Below are 8,975 nucleotides of genomic sequence, written 5' to 3'. Positions count from 1 at the left end.
CAAACTGTGTGAGACTGTTCCTGGCTGCAAATGCTGTGCTGGAGTATCTGCCTCTCACTGTTCGGGAGGGAGACGGCAGCTCTGGAGCGGAATATCTCCAAAGTTTTCCTGAGGGGAGAAGCTGGGCCCAGGGCTGTAGGAATGGCCCAAGTGCAGGTACCGTGTCCCAGGGYAGCACAAACCACACGGACTCTGATCCCTTATATAGGGTGCGTTAATCCTGCTCTGCCGACGTTGAGCTGCCCTTAATGGGAGCCTAACTCTGCTCCCAGCTCGTGTGGTTTATGTTTATTCCCTGCATATGCAACGAGGTGGAAAGCAGCCCTGCCACCGTCAGCATYGGCTGGCCTTGATTTGTTTCAGCAAGAGAACGCTCTTTTTTATTCTAAGCAAAATGACCGATCAAATGGGATTAAACCTGCCCACCCTCCCGTACTGAATCCCGGCTGGAATGCAGATCGTGTGCCCGGAGCAGTGCCGGTGGCCGCAGGCAGCAGGGTGCGGGTGGCAGTCRTGCTCTGCCTTGGACATATTTTCAATTGCTAAACAAAAAGGGGGAAGAGAAGCTTGCTTGCTTAAATGATGTGAAAATAACAGTGTTTGAATTAAAGTGTCAGCCCTGATGGATGCTTGTTCTACCTGGAGTTTTGAAAGGCCTAGGTTTTGAAGGGTAAGATATTACCAGGTGAGATTTACCTAGGGCCCATGACTTCCAGTCAGCAAATTCTTGGAGGGAGAACCATCCTTCACTCTGCATTGACTTCCCAGGCAGCAGTGAATCAAATAAAGATCTGGGGGGGCAGATACACAAAGGTATTTTGGCATCTAACTCCCATTAATTCTGATGCAAGTTTAAACATTTTCAGCCGTCGTCTCCAGTTTACTCAAGTGAGGGACTTCGAGTCTTATCCCCATTTGCTCGGTGACATGGGCCTGGGCAGTGGGATGCTCTGGGCTGTGGATGAGCCAAATACTCCAAGTCCAGTGGCAGTTTGGAGCCCAGGACAGCCTCAGCTTCCCTGTCCTGTGCTAGAGCCTCTGCCTGTCCTCTGTCCCTTGTCCGTTTGCTTGTCTATTTGTTTTAGGGCCAACTTAGACCCCAAGCTGCAGCCCGAGCGCTGGCCGTGCAGGGACATCAGGACAGGGCACTGGCCAAAAGTAGCAAAAGGAATAGAAAGCACAAGGAGGGAAAGGAGCAGCATCAAAGCTTGACAAAATCCTCTCCGCTGCCCTTTGACAGAGGCTGGCGTCACTGGGATCGGCTGGTGCCTTTGGGGCCGGGGGAGAGGTGACAAAGCCACAGCCCACCGCCCTCGGGACCAGCAGGACAAGAGCATTGCGGCTCGTGACATCCTGATGGGYTGCTCCAAAAAAAGGAACTTTTATTTATTTTCTCTTTGACTCTCAGTGTAAGATGAACTTTCTTTCCTCTTTTCTGGCACAGGTAGGGATATGCATTGAAAAGAGGATAAAAATAGAAAAGGGCGAGTGCTCTTTGGGGAGGATGGGGGCTGCAGCTGTGGGAGAATTGCTGCCGACCTGTATGAGCGCCAGGGCCACCTCCATCTCAGTCTCAGCTCTCCCTAGATTTTTATAAGTCCTTCGTGACTGGATATTCCTCATTTTTAGTTTTAAGAGCTAATAAGTAAATAGGTTTCTTAAACCATGTGATTTTGTGGTAGTTACATCTCTCCCTTGAACTCTGTGCAGGGACAGCTAAGACTCCTGAAGACTGGGACGTGTCACCAGCAACCCAGCACTGGAGCATCCACTTCTGGCCATTGTTCCTCTCGTGATCTGATGGTTCCACATCCATGACAAGCAGAGAAAGCACCAGGACCAGCAGCAGAGCCCTGTGTCCTGCACCCAGATATCCCAGGCTGCTTCTAAGCARGTAAAGCCTTGGCAATGGGCAGAGCTGCAGAAAGGAGAGAAAGAGGGAAAATGTGTGCAATAAAAAACAAAATCTTAGAAGAATATTGATAGTGGAAATGCTTTTCATAGCAGGGAAAAGAAACACCCGGAGAAAAAATTAGGTTGTGTTCTGTGTAAAGCTCTTCAGAGGCTAAGAAGAATATTTTCTGTTTGAACGTGGAGCATTTAAAGCCAATACTTTCTCTCTGGCAAGATAAGTAAGGTTTTTATTTGAAACTTGCAGTATCTACACTTGGCCAGCTGCAAGGAACTGGGTCCCTTTGAGCCAGTCGGCAGAGACCGAGAGGGGAATTGAAATCACTGCTTGCTGCAGCAACCACACAATTTTTTTCCTCTGCTTCTTCCCCACTCTCCAATTGCAAAACTAGGAATGGAAGGAGCTATGAGAAGGAGCGCCCGGGTTCCTGGGTTTGTTTGAGGTCAAAACACATTTCAAAGTAGCTCCTAACGGCCTTTCTTTAGCTGAAAGTTCATCAAATATGGAAAGTCATGGAGTCTTCACCTTACTCCTTGTCTTGGGGTTTCATATTGCTCTCCAGCAGCAGCATAGCAGAGCCTCTGCCCTGTAGAATCAATAGTGGCAGAGGGTTCTTCACAGACTTACGGCATTAAGGGTAAAACCAAGCTGTTCCTGGGCTTGTGTACTTTAAGATTTTTCTTTAATTTTTGGGGGTTGTCTCAGGAGCTCTTTGATCATTTGTATTTAAGATCTGGGGATTTGGCTTTCTTATTAGCTAGAGTTTTCCTTCAAGCCCCTCTAAAGCTCCTGCCAGAGAGGTGCTATTTTCTTTCCTGGGAAAGCAGCGCGGTGGGGACGGAGCCGCACGGAGCTTTGGGGTCAGCTCCTCCGCTCTCCTTTGCTGCTTGTTGGGATTTTTTTGAAGCCAGATAAAAGCAGGGATACTTTTATTAAACCTTGAAATGGACAGGAAAATGCATTAATGTCTCCTTTGTGGCCAGTAGAAGTCTGCATTATCCAGAACATCAAATTCTTATCTACATGAGCCTGAGTATTTTGTCTCTGACCACAGAGGAAATGAGAAGTTTCTCCATTGTGAATTTATCTGTTCCTAAAAAGGTGTTTTCTGAATCCTTGGAAGGCAAGGAGAGAGGAGGAGAGGCTGGTTTGTATTAGCCTGAGGCATCTCCTCCTCTGACATCTTCCTCTGAGCAGGGTAGCCGGTGAGGAGGGTGGGATGGTTAAGGACCACCAGCTCTTACTGAATAAAGCATTTCCTGGCCCAGAATAAATCAGTAGCTTGGGTTGCAGCTCCTCAGACTGAGAAAGGAAATACTCTTGCTTCCGTTTGCCTTCTTTAAGGTGAAGTCTTTAAGGTTATGTTTGGWAGCATTTGTCCACACACGTAAGCTCTGCAAGTTTACTTAAAAATGAAAGGTGAGGATTGTGCACATGCCCCCGCATCCGGGAGCTGCAGGCTTGGAAAAAGCAGCTGCCGACATGGGCCGTTCTAGCGGTGCAAGTGCTGGCAATCCACATTGGCATAATAAATCCCATGAGCCTGAGACGGTGCAGCCGATTTCTGAGTCCACAGTGAAAACAGAGCCGCAGAACGGGGAGTTCTTTGGAGGTTTCACCGTGTGCAGGCTGCGGCCGGCCCTGGGGACGTGCCAGGATGGCTCTGGGGAGCAGCACGCGCACGTCCCTCCCCGGCTGCAGGCTGAGTCATTTCACGTTGCTCCTTTGCTGCTGCTCTGCTGTGCTGGTTGGCGTCAGCAGCTCCCTTCTGGGCCAGCTGAGGAAGACGAATGGCTCGCGCTGCTCGAGGGTCCAGTTCCTCCTTAGGTAACTTTAAACTCAATCATGTCTGACTTTGCTAGCAAAGGAGCCTTGAGACACCTTGGAGACCCTGTGCTGCCTCATTTACTCTCCGTTGCGCTGGCGTTTCTCTTGCACAAATGTGGAACCACGCCGTCTTTTTTTTTTTGTCAGATTTCCTGCCAAAATGGGGTGRAATTTCAGTGTGAAAAATGAGTGTGATTTGGGAGCAAGCCCAGTAGAATGTAACCTAGCCAGTGCCAGGATTTATGAGGCTCTTTGCAAGGAGCTCGCTTACCGGCCCCTGTGCTTCAGCAGCCCTCCCTTGCCCATGTGCACGATACGATGCGAGAGGTGAAACACAGACTTGAGTCGYCACCGAGAGCCAGGACCAGGCTGGGAAAAGGGGTGGAAGCTGCTCCCCTCTCCCCCCCATGCCTTCCTTGCCCAGAGTCTAAGAAAACGGGTGCCTTGATTAGATTTGACTACTTTTCTACTGGAGATACTGAGCAAACGTGAAGAAAGCTTGAAGCAAGAAAGCTCTCAGGGAAGTACAAGCTACAAAACAAACCAGTAAAAATATATTATTAATATGTGAATGTCAGCATTAATAGTTACGCCGTGTTTTGCAGCAGCTTTTGTAATAATGCTACAGCTTCATGTATTAATAAGTGTAGTAATATTAATGCCACTTTCYGCAATAAATAACAAGCGTTGCTTGCCGAGGGTTGTTTGGAGCTTCTGTTTCTCTCCCATTCCGTCCAGCAGGTCCCAGCAAACCTCCCCCATGCCCTCCCACGYAGGGAGACCAGCTCAGTGCAAGGAAGACACCGAAGGGGGCAGCATCTTTCTGCCAGTGGTGGCGAGACCCTCCTTGCACATGCCAGTGCTCAGGACACCTGAATTCCTGCTGCCTGGATAACCCTCCCAGCCAGGGCCACCTCTCCCTTCGTTTTATGGACTTTAGTTCTTTATTCTGTGTTCACCTGCAAGGGTCTGACTAGCAACAGAGGAGGAAGGAAGTCACAAGAGGGATGTGTATCCTGTTAGCAACTTTCTGGTCGTCCACCAAGCCTGGGAGTGGGTTTCAGGCTAGGCAAGAGAAAATGTTCTGGTTAAATCAGACACTCCAGCTGRTCTAAGGTGCTAATAACAAGCATCAAATCCTTTCACCTGGTGCTTAATGACCCTGCTGGAGGAGGCATTGGTCTCTGCAGCTCAGGGTCCTGTTGGGCAGTAACGGGCTGGCCATGAGCAGCTGCTTGGGAGCAGGCCCAGGAGGGCATAAAGAGGCTGTCAAGCAGTCCAAGCTGTTTGTGGTGTGAGTGAACCTTCCCAAGTGGGAGCTTCAGTCATTTGTAAGGTAAGCCAGTCCCACAAAAGCTGCTCAGGGGAGTGTTTGAGTTTGTTGTGGTCTTCTGGAGGGTGTTTGAGTTTGTTGTGGTCTTCTGGGGGCAGCCTTGGCTGGCTGAGCAAGTGTTTCCCTTTGGCAGTGATGTGGTTGGTTCTCCTGAGTTGGCCACAAGTAGCACTGGTTGCAGAAGGCTGGAGTTGAGTGCAGTGATGTAGACCTTTTTCTGCACTGCAGGTGCGTGGAGCACCTTGCAGGAACCCTGCCGGAGCCAGGCAAGCTGCCTGGAGCAAGAGCATGGTTCTTACTGATTTGCAGTGTCCCATTGCTGTTCTGCGTGTGGCTCCTTGTCCTTGCCGGGTAGAGGACCCAGTCTGGCTGATGGCTCGAGCTGTATCCTGCCCTAGGAGCAGCGGGTGTCTCCTTGCTAGCTTGGGTGGCTGTGCTGCGTGTCAAGGGTAGGTCCCTCAGAACCGCTTTCTTACGAAGTGCTCATGAGCCTGTGGCTCCTTGTTGCTGTTTTCCTCTCCTAATTGGCGTGGCGGGTGCGCGTGTCTGTGTGCGCCTGCCTCCCTCATCAGCAGCACCCCTGGCACTCGGCACGGCAATTAGAACATCTACATCTTCCCTCCGTGTCATCCAAGCTCTGCAAAATTGCCAGTGATTAYTGGCACAGGCTGCAGATGTGCCGAGCCCCGCGCCGCGGAGAGGAGCCAGGAGCGGAGCGATCCGCAGCACGGGCACCCTGTGCGGCACGGGGACCCCTGCCCTTGGCTTGGGCTCCCGGCCGTGTCCAGCTGGTGGCCACAGAGCCTGGAGCAGCCCCAGGACAGCCCTGGGGACAGTGGCTGCCCTCCTTGGTGCTGGGAGGGGAGACGGGCACCCGATGGCAGCAGCATCGAGGCGCCTCCCACCCTTGCCTTGACTACGGTGTCTTTGCAACACAAAGGTCAGCTGAATTCATTACAGTGTAAAAATGAAGCTCTTTGATTGATTGAAGGTTCCTGTTTAACACTTCAAATAAATGTGTTAGTTTTACTTGATGGAATGCTTTAAAGGTCCATTATATAATACCCTTTTATATGAGAAGTAATTTCTTTACATCATTTTTCTTTAATTTTTGTGGAACATAATTATCCTTTTCCCCCCTTAACCTCGTCTTTTTTTTTTCTAATCGATTTTTTTTCCTCCCTATTTGAAAGCAAGCAGCCTTATTTAAAGGGGCACAGGAATATGATGCTGCAGCGTGATGGATACGTGGATGGAAGCGGAGGTGTCTCCATCCTAGATTTGCAGTGGCTCGTTACGATAGTGCTGCTGATTCCCGGCTATGCCATGGTCTTTAACACCAGGCCTGGGTAGGAGCCAGGGAAGCTGCTCCTGGCCCCGGGCTGCGTGTCTGGGCACTGGGCAGGGYGCCCTGTGGCTGCCCTTGCAGCTTCGGGTGCTGGGCACCCACCCCGGGTGCGCTGATTAGCAGCCCTGATGGGGCTGAGTGAGGCAGCGTCCTTAATTCCCGTGTTAAAACAAAACRAGGCGGGACAGGGAAGATGATCCCGGTGTCTGCTGGTGGCCCCAGGGACGGTCACCGCTGACCTCGCCGTTTGACAAAGTGCCAGTTCTAATGCAGCGCAAGCRCCGCTCCTTGTCAGCTCTCATAAAACCCCAAATCCATCATGAGCCCTCTCCTCCCAAGGTTTTCTTACTGCAGAAAGTAATTACGATTTGTCCTTAATTCTAGACGTGTGCCTAGAAAATATGCTGGGAGGTGCTGGGGCCAGGGCAGCGTCTGTGACCGCCAGGTCCCCCGTGACGCTCCTGGTCTCCAAGCACCTCTCAGGGTGACCTGGAGCAGCGGCTGTAGCTGGTGCTGCAGGGACGGGTAGCACAAGGATCGGGAGTGACTGCCCTTTTCCTGTGTCAGGATTGCTGCTGGGCTCCTGGACCTGCTGCACGAAGGTCCTCGTGGGAATAAGGGTCAAACTGCGGTTTCTCCATGGAAGCTGGTCAGTCCCCAGTCGCCTGCCCCACTGGGGGACACGAGCTGCCCCACGGAGCATCCCCACGGAGTGCCCATCTTGCAGCTGGCAGCTCCACCGATGGATTGTGCAGACCTTCCTTTTCCACCTGGCTTGCCCTAAAGGCAGGGGGACCCCCCACCACCATCACCACCACTCTGGCTCTGATGCAACGAGACCACTGACATGGAAGATGAATTGCAGGCTGCATCCAGACCGTCAGGTTCCAGCACCTTCCAAATAGGCTTCATCAGCTGCAACAATTAGCACTGTAGATTGGATATGTTTTCTGTTAACTTTGCCCTTATGTCCAAGTGGGATTCACCTCATAATAATGAGCTGCRGTGCTTCTGATCTAGTTCTGATAACAGTTCTTTTCTCCTCAAAATCTAAGCAAAATGTGATTTTTAGCAGTGTGTGATGAGTCCCAAGTTCGCAGGGAAGGGGGAAGCCTTGATGGAGTTCACAGCAAGTCCATGGTTTATTCCTTGTGTTGCAGCCGGAGCTGCTTTGGGGTTGTGGTTTGGTGTGGTGCTCACAGGCTCCTTCCCTGTTTTGTAGAGCAGAGATGCTGAGTGCAGCTTGGGCTTTAAGGCCTGGTGCAGGCTGCAAGGATAGGCGGGGAAATAAGGCAGGAAGGGGCTTGCAGGCCCTGGAGGAGGCTGTGGCTGCAGGAAATTCATTACGGTGGGGAGACGGGCTAGAATGAGGAGACCTTCTCCTAGAAAAGAGTCCTTATGTGAAAGCAATCATCCCACCGCAACAAAAAGGGCAAAACTATCACGGATTAAGTTTGGTGTTCTCCCACTGCCTTGGCATTTCTTTCATCAAGGGWTTTATTGGCAAAATGAATTTTTAATTTCCTATTTTTTTTACTTTGGAAGCTGAAAAGGRTTGGGAGGGCAGAGGAGGGGAGGGCAGCCCTTGTGTGAGGTGTTTAACGTCCCCGAGTGCTCTCCAGCGGCAGGGCGAGAGCAGCGCTTCCCCAATCCCTCCGGCTGCCGAGCAGCATGAGAAGTTTCCYGAGTTCAGGGTTAGTTCAGGGGTTTCCTTGGCTTTAGCTCCTCATCCTTGCTCTGACTCCCTGGATGTGAATCCTGCTTTCTCGKGGATACCTGGTGCTGATGCTCTGCTACCACAGCGGGCCCAGCTCCTGCACTGCTCCTGCCGCCTCTGTGGAGCTTGTGCAATTCAAGGAATTCTGGCAGGAAGCTTCCCGCTCCCTCAAGGGCTGCTGAGCTCGAGGTCACTTGGAAACCTTTCCCATGAACCTGCTCCATCCCTGGGGAGGCCAAGTTTCATCCGTCTCGGATTAGCTCCTGAGTCTGCCAAATGGAGAGCAGCCCCAGGAGCGGCAAGGGCTCTCCTCACAAATAACGCTCCCTCTGCTTGCAAAGCTGGCTGTCATCTCATTATATCAATAGTGATTAAGAAGAAACTGGCAGTTAATCCCCTGCAAGGTATTTTGATGATTGAACTGAGAGTGCCTGCTCTAAAGCTGGAGCATATGAGATGTGACTGAGGGCAGATGGGCAGCAGCGCYGCTGGTTCTCCCTTCCAGAGTGATGCGTCTCCGAGATGCGCCCGGCCCGGGCAGCTCCGGTGCTGCTTCATGCAGGGAAAACGATAAATAAAGCAGAGCCCTGACCGACATCGCCCTGTCAACCTGAGTGAAACGGGCTTTGCACCCGTTGCTGATGATTAAAGGAAGGCGCTGGTGACAGGATCTCACCGCGAGCTCCGGGTGGGCACGTCACGCGCCGCAGGCCGGGGCCACGCTTGTCTGAGCCGCCTCCCCATCCCGCGGGACCCCGCGCGAGGGCTGCCGCCTGTCACTGCCCGTCAGGCTGCCGCGGCCCCGGGGCTGCTCTGCGCCCGTCGCCGCTCGCCTCGC

General features: G+C 51.9%; 1 long non-coding RNA gene across 1 annotated transcript; it reads left to right on the top strand.

The window, feature by feature from the left end:
• The first annotated feature begins 5,428 nt into the window (after window positions 1-5,428).
• On the top strand, window positions 5,429-5,782 carry LOC112950787. Its single transcript, XR_003250073.1, has 2 exons — window positions 5,429-5,521; window positions 5,648-5,782. It is a non-coding gene; the product is annotated as an uncharacterized LOC112950787 (long non-coding RNA).
• The last annotated feature ends 3,193 nt before the right edge of the window (window positions 5,783-8,975 follow it).

This window comes from Nothoprocta perdicaria, unplaced genomic scaffold (genome assembly GCF_003342845.1).
Source record: "Nothoprocta perdicaria isolate Ctin4 unplaced genomic scaffold, notPer1 scaffold_33, whole genome shotgun sequence".
Lineage (NCBI taxonomy): Eukaryota > Metazoa > Chordata > Aves > Tinamiformes > Tinamidae > Nothoprocta > Nothoprocta perdicaria.
Note: the sequence above shows the minus strand (reverse complement) of the source record. Positions and strands in the feature narration are given on the sequence as shown.